The following is an 8,258-nucleotide window of genomic DNA, read 5'->3' on the forward strand; positions in this document are numbered from 1 at the left end:
ATACCCCCGTTCGCGGCCCTGCCGCGCCGCCCCAGCCCCGCCGCCGCTGCCCCCTCCCCGCGCCCGACGCTGGCTCTCGCCAGCGGGGCGGAGCTCTCCGCCGGCGGCGTGCGCACGTGCGTAAGCCTGACACCGTACGTCGGGGCAGCTCACGCTCTGCTGCCGCAGCGCGCTGACGCGCAAGCCTGCCCCACTCGCCTCTCTTTGCTGCGCATGCCCACAGGGGAAGGGCGGGGCATCGGGCTCCGCCCCGCCCCGGCGGGCGGGAGCCGGCCTGAGGAGGGCGCGCGGCGTGGCCGTGAGAGCGGAGCGCCGAAGGGGTGTCCGCGGCGTGGGAGGGCCGCTGCCTAGGGCTGCCGCCTCCCGCCGCCTCCCTCAGCCTCCCTCAGCCTCCCTCAGCTCCGCCGGGTACCGGCTCACTGCCGAGCCGCGGCGCCGTCCCGCGGGTGCTGGGAAGCCCGCGGGGAGCTCTTGTGGTCTCGCAAGTCCGTTTCCAGCTGAGCTAGCCTCTCTCAGCTGGGGAGGAGCCACCTGAGGCCTTGACCGGGGTGTGCGCTCTAACCTTCTCCATAAAAAATTCATGGGCCGTCGACATTAATAATGATTTCTGGGTCTGAGTGGGTTTTTTAATAAGTTTGTTTTGTTGTTCATGCAGCTACGTGATCAATTCTGTGAGCCGGCTACTTCCACAAGGAAACACTGCCTGTGCTTTTCAAGCCAATGCTTAAGCTAATTTGAATTTAAAATGCAGCGTTCAAGTATTGGTTACACATAAGATTCCTGAAACATTTTGCAAACATTTCCTAGGAAGCTCTTTGAGACAAGCAGTCATCACGACACTAGGGGAAAATGCCCTGAAAGATTAATAGATGACCAATATCAGTTACGAAGACAGCCCTTTTTTCCCCCAGAACTGTTCTATAGTTTCCATTCAGTCAACTTTTAATAACTCTAAAATGAAACAGAAAAATCAATATCTTGCTCTAAGCTTCCTGTAAAATACTATTTTATTGCCACAGAATCATGCTGGTGAGCAGAGAAAGAACAATTCCAGAACAAAACTGGACGCCTTCCCAGGTTTATCCGCAGTCCCTCTGTCTGTGCTCCATTAGTTACACAATAGAGCAGAAACCCCCTGTGTGCCTGGAAACAGTAAATGGTTCAGCTAAGGAAACCACAGGCACTAGGTTGTGCTCTCAGGAAGGGGACTATTTTAAGGATACAAGGGTGTTTGGAGAACTTGTCGGTGTTAGGGGTGAGGAGGTACTGCAGGCCCCTCCAGCCTGACCTGGCTGCCCAGCATGGTTTTAAATGGCAGAACCAGTGAGTAGAGCTGTCCTTAAGGCAATTTTTAACCTCATCCAGCCTCTGAACAGACTTCAAGGAATCTATTTGGATCTCGGGCCTTTAGGTAGCTCTTCCTTAGCGTGAAAATCCTTGACTTACTTCCTTCAGACCCTGTTCTCCAACTTCAGACAGTCACAGGTCTTTGGTGTCTTCTAAGTAGATCTGACTGAATTTCAGGCTGTGGAGTTAAATGTTGTCTCAGAGTTAAGATTATCCTACTGACTCTTACAAAGCAAAACTCCACTCGTTCAGATTTAAAAGGTCTCAAAGAAAATGTATCTCAAAACCTACTTTCTCAGGAACTTGTCCACCTTCCACAGAGCATCCTAGCAGATTTAAAGCTCTTCAGATCCCCCTTTAGCCACAGATGTCCCTTCTCCATTATGCGTAAGATCATCTTCTCAACAGTTAAACACAAATGTGATTTAGCTGCCACGGGACATTTAGCAGCTTTCTGTGATTAAACTGGAATGCAATGTGATACACAAAGGTTAAATCAGGAAGCTGATTAACTTTTATATTAATCTGTAGATACCTCCCAGATTCTTATTAGCTCTGGCTCATGTTGCACATTGAAACAGATGTGACACAGTATCAATTTTTAAATCTTGATTAACCATAAATTACTTTTTACACTAAAATAGGCAATATAATTAATACATTAGGTTATAATAACAAGTTAGCATCAGTATTGATTTGGATCTAATTATTTAATTAAATAGTGAGATTGATAAAACACTCTTTAGCTTTCCAACAAAGAAATTAGCAGATAATGCAACTGAACAACGATTGAAGAGATCCACCAGATTTTGTCACATCAAGATTTGGAAATTAGCTAATTATTTTGACAGTGAAACTAAACCTCAAAACCATCCCACACTTCCTCCTTTGATTTCAGCTCTGTCATGGTGGCAAAATAATTTTCAATTTAGCTAGAACATTGACTACTCTAATACGCAGAAGTTCAAAACTACTGACATGCAATTTGTGGCTGATGGCTGCAGAGATCATTTTCCATCACTTTAATGGCATTGTCCCATTTTTGCTTCCTAACCCTGACTCATCTTTCTCTGTTGCATCAGACAAGCACATCCTTATCTTTTCAAGTCTTTTAATGTTTTATTTCGTTCTACCTTAAACTTCTTCTCAGGTATTCAAATATTCCTCTATTCAAAGCAAAAATGTTGTTAGTCAACATTACTGACTTGTTTCATTTTCAAAATGTCCTCTTAAGCTTTGTCAAAATATATCCATGATATTTAGAAGTAGTTCCTTGTATGTTTATGCAAAGATTCCTCTACTCTCCTTCAGGGCTCTTAAGTTACCGTATTTCCAAAAGAATGAAAAATTGGGCCGCTGATGTGCCTACCACATTGACTGATACCATCTAATGGCATTCCCCTGCCTGCCCTCTGCTTGGGATAGACCTCTTTGGGGAAGGACCCCTCTTCGCTCTGGAGTGTGACACAGAACAGTCCTTATGCTTGTGATTGGGTCTTTGTAAGAACTAATAACACGGTAGATGAGGTGCTATTATGTTAGATGATAAATTAGTATTTAAATGAGAGTTTAGGGTTATATATGCTTATATATATGGTTTTAAATGGCAGAACCAGTGAGTAGAGCTGTCCTTAAGGCAATTTTTAACCTCATCCAGCCTCTGAACAGACTTCAAGGAATCTATTTGGATCTCGGGCCTTTAGGTAGCTCTTCCTTAGCGTGAAAATCCCTGACCTACTTCCTTCAGACCCTGTTCTCCAGGTCTTTCTTTATGGTGCCTTTTTATATCCATTGCTATGTATGCAAAAATTGCACAACATGATTGATAAGATGATTGCAAAAGACCAAGATCTCTTCAGTTTCTGTGATCTTCTGTACTTTTTTGGACTGGAAGTTCAATCAAAAAAAAAAAAAAAAAGCCAGATGCTTCCTAACAAACCCCTTCTTGTGAGTGGATTTTTTAGGACTCCAGGGAAACTTGTCATCAGCTCTGGTAGCCCGTCTGCTGACGCCATGCTTCCCTTCCCCAGCAGTGATCTGCCTTGGCACGCTGGAATCCCAGGCGCCCCTCAGAGGGTTTATTGTCCCTGGTGACAAAAGCGTCTCTTTTGGTTTGTGATGATGTCTAGCTTACAGCCCCCTTTCTCCAACATCTTTCAGAAAATTAAGTGTACAATGCACTGTGGATTCTAAAACGCAGTGTTGGCAAGTTATGGTTAGATACATGGAAGGCTACCGACAACACGAACAACGCTTGCAGAAGCTGCTGCGTTGTAACACAGCGTTGCACACAGCTGGCACTGAGGACTGCTGGTGCTCCAACGCAGGCAATATTAAAAAAGCTCAAGACCTCATTGGAACAGGTATTTTTCATCAGTTTAATAAAGGTGAGATCTAACACTAAATCAAAATACCCAGCTGCCAGGAGTAAGCAGAACTGCATCTCTTGTTAAAACAGACCTATTAACCCAGACTGCTTTGCAAACAAGATAACTTTGTCATTTTTATATTTAGGAAATGGAGAATAAATCAAACATCTTATTTTGAGAAGACTTCCTCTTCAGAGAAATTGTTACTTAGCAGCTTATCAGTATATAATCATCAGGGGAAAATAATGTAAGCTTTTCATACCATTTCTATATTCTAGTTATGCTAAAATAAACTATTTTGTACTTATTTATGATATTTATTCCTCTTATACATTCTTCAGAACTCCTACAAATGGTTCCAGCGAGGAAAAGATTCCAGAATGTATCTTTACTTTTGACAGTTGTTTCATTTCTGTAATAAATGTACATTTGTGTGCATCTGAACGCTGACTGTGCTGTATGAGGAATCACTGATTTTAATTTCTGGCTTTGATGCATTGTGTTCTTTGAAGCTGTCCAGTTAACTGTCTTGCTTTCCACTCCAAGAGAAGTTGTTAGTTGGGATGTGAGTCACAGCTGTGCATCATGACAGAGTGAAGTCGGCTTCTTACCACTCCGTCTGCCCTTGGGCAAACTGCCCACAGAACACCTTTTAGGTCCTCACTCTACTACAGTCCGTAAGCACGTCTGCAAGCCTGGAGCAAAAGAAACACTAAATCGTTCTAAGCAAATCTAGTGCCCAGGTCAAAGCTTGTACCCTTCGGTCTTTACTCAAGTGGACAGCAGAAGGCAGTAGAACCAGTAATGGTTAAACCTTTATCCTTTTTCTTAGTATTTTAAGGCTCATTTCTGTGAAATGCTCGCTATCAGGATAGGTAGAAGTTATGGGGAACTTGCAGCTTGCACACCCGTGTACTTCAGCAACACCTCACCTCAGGGCATGATGTGGGGCCCACAGTTGTAAGAAGTCATTCCCGTATTTCTGCTGAGGGAGTACAGCGATAAAAAACTGAAGTGACACAGAGAAGTCTCAGGTCCTTGTTTATAAATATATAATGATGTCTTTATTCCAAAAAGCCTACAGTCACATACAGGGATTACTGTATAGAGTCCCACTGCCTTCAAAACAGTTCTCACTGTAGTAAGCACTGTCTGTTACTGCTTGCTAAACCTGAGGGTAGACATAAGTGAATGCAAAGCCTTATGTGGTTTTTGTAACTGAAATTCCTGACAGAAGAGATATTTGTCAGAAGCTACCTAAAGAAAATACAGGACTTGTGTCTGTTGTATACATATACCAGCTAAATCATCTATGCTAATATCACATGAATGCGATGCTTTTATTTTGCAATGCTTTCTTATGAATGTAGAGATTTATATACTAATATTTTATTTTTATGCTCCTTTAATCTGTTCTCTCTGATGCAGCAAATGCTGACATTTAAAAGTTGTGGCTCCTTTTTTTATTGCTGGCTTTGGTTCCTCTAGAGCAGACTGAGTGCTATATTTGAACAGCGCACATATCACATGCTAGTACAGGGTTTTTTTTCAACACTCAGGAAACTAATCAGGCCAAAAATGTCTGCCTGGAATATCTAGAAATTGAGGACCATTACTGGTGGATTATATTATTTTCTAACATGAATTTTATGTCACGATTATCTCCCCAGCTTCAGTGAAGATACTCTGAATTTCTGAAGATACTCTGAATTTCCTCCACAGCAATAGTGTCACTTTCCCAGTTAACACTGTGTGCTCTATTGGCTTGACAAAGATACAGAACTAAAGAATTCAAAGATCATTAAGCAAAAAACTTCAGGATCTCAGGCAACACTGAGGCACAAATCTTTAAGTGCTGGCTACTATCCAAACAGCTTGAATAAGTACTGGTATCCCGATTAAAAGAGGGCAGGCAGAGGGGCTCAGTGAGTGACAGGCCACGAAGGCAGATAACACCACAGGTCGAATTAGAGACCAGGAAGGAATTTCAGATGCCTAGTGCTGTGCACTAAGATTTCTTTCTACCAGCTGCTACATCCCTGCTACTACTACTGAGTCATTAATCTCCTGACTTTTACCACCAACTCAAATTAGGATAAAATCAAGCCTTAAGTACAGTTTTTAAAGACAGTCCTTTTAGCTATTTTAAGATGAAAAAGCATCTAGAAACCCTGTTCTTCTCCAGTAAGAGAAACCTCCCTTCGATTGCTTTGGGTGCAATTTTTTTGCCTCTCATTTTAATACAAATATCTAAAGAGAGAAGAGGGCCATATGCTGAAAACCTGATTCCTCCCTCTGACACTTTGTGATACACTTTTGCATCATGTCAGGTTGGCTCCTGCACTTCAGTCCAACCCCTAGTTCCAAGTGGCTGTGAATTGCCATTACAGCTTTCTGCCCCTGAACCGGTTTTTACGCTATTGGTAAGGACAGACTTTTGACCTAGATATTGCAGCATGCTGTTTCCTGAAGGCGGCTGAACAGAACTGGTCTCAGCAGGAAGTGTCATCTAGGAGTGAGAGAATACCCCTGTGAATCACTCTTAGGTGTTCTCTTTGCTTCACTGACGTGTTTCCTTGTACGCGCAATATGTATACTGGTACTTCTCTACTTCTCTGTGCATTTGTTTATGGCTTTATTAATGAACTAACACGTTAAAGAACACAGTAATAGTTTGGGATGAAAGATACTATAAAAGCGCAAATAATTATTGTCTCTGTAATGCTGATAGTCTGTGTCATGGTGAGTAGAACTTTCCAGTATTGCATCAGCGTGATTATCCTGCCACTCCCCATCCACAAAGGAGAATAATCCTCCTTCAGTGCCAGCACATACACACATTCAGACAGTATCTGAAACAATTTTAAACAATTTTTTCCCCTTGATGTTTAAAAAGAGACTTTCAACAACAATTGTAATGGATGAGAGAAGGTAAGGTGATAGATTGTGGAACAATATTAGGACTGATCTAAGCCTCAACTTTATGATACATTACCTTATTAGAATTATGGAAAGATTTATAATTGGTTATAGTTACTGCCATTTATTATTTCCTTTTCACATACTCAGCCGTGTAGTGCATTTGCAACTGTTCTGTATACAACTCAGCACTGCAGTCGTATCTATCAAACTGACAATTTTTCTCTTAAGTTGTAACTAACTCTCACTCCTTTGCTCTGTCTTTCATCCTGTTGCCTACGTTTCTTTTGCCAGACTAATGTTTCAATACGTCCCCTGTGTCAGTCTCTCTTCTCTTTCTCAGGGAAAAAAACCCCATACCAGCAAAGAGTGCTAAGCATTTTTAGCATCATGCAAGTTGTTTCTTTTTAAAAACAAATACACTACATATTAATTAAACAAAAAAGATGTAAGAATAAAGTAAAATGTAGCTGAAATATAGTAAAGTTTAATAATAGAGTAATTAACACATCATGTATTCTAAGGAGCATACACACAAGTAAAAATTTGTCTTCCAGGGCCAAAAAGCAAAGTTAAGTCCCAGTTCAAACCTAGTTAAGAGAGACATCAACTAGGATTTCAAATGCAAAATTTTGAACACTTCCAAAAGGCTCCTTTTTACCATATTTGAGGAAAAACATTTACAAATGTGTGGGGGAAAAAAAAATTATAAATTGGTTTTTATCATCTATCCAAACTGTAATATTGTTTTTAATGACTAACAGTAAACATTTATATAGGTATTTTCTAATGTTGACAATTATATATCCAATGCGGTATAAAATTGTCAATCTAAAACATATTCAAAGCATACCCTGTGTTTTAACTTAAGTATCTTTTGACAATGCAAAACAAGTGGTCGCAAGAGAATAGAATGGAGGAGCACTGAAAAGAACATATATAAAAAGATATTGTCTCATGGCAGGATCATAAAAGCAATTTGTGCTGATGTAAGTATTTTCAGTATTATAGCCTTCATCCTTGTCTTTGTATGCTATTTCATAATATTGTAAATCTTGTTGTACCCCTTTTTCATATTAAAAACTCTAATCATCCATCTGCATTACACTGGATAAAAAAGAACCAGTGGAGGAATAGGTAGGTGGTGGGAAAATCAGAAGCAGTTTCACATGTCCCTTGAATCCTCCCATGTTCTGGGTCTCCCCAGGACCATGACATAAATTAGACAGTCTTCATGTCTGCTCTATTTCTGTGCAGTATCTCAAAGGCCCCAAAAGCTGTAGCGGCAGCCAAGAACAGCAGGAGCCCTGCGATACTGCCCACACCTCTCTTCCGCAGCTCCCGGCTGCTGGGTAGAGAGCAGTTGCCAGGTCATTGGCAGCAGCAGAGTCTTGGCTTTAAGGATATTTAGCTTAAATGACACGTCATTTCAGCTTCCATCTGTATGAGGGAACATGGACATACAAGCGTTGCAAAAATAGCCTTTCAGTTCACAGCAGTAGTGATGATGTTTTCCTCACTGATGTGAAATATCTGAGAATTGTCTTTGCAGCGGAAGAAAAATGGAAGACAGTAAATGTCACAGAATGCTCTGTCCACTGATGAGGTTGCATTGTGTGGTAT

The sequence above is a fragment of the Leptosomus discolor genome, chromosome 14 (assembly GCF_034619465.1).
Source record: "Leptosomus discolor isolate bLepDis1 chromosome 14, bLepDis1.hap2, whole genome shotgun sequence".
NCBI lineage: Eukaryota > Metazoa > Chordata > Aves > Leptosomiformes > Leptosomidae > Leptosomus > Leptosomus discolor.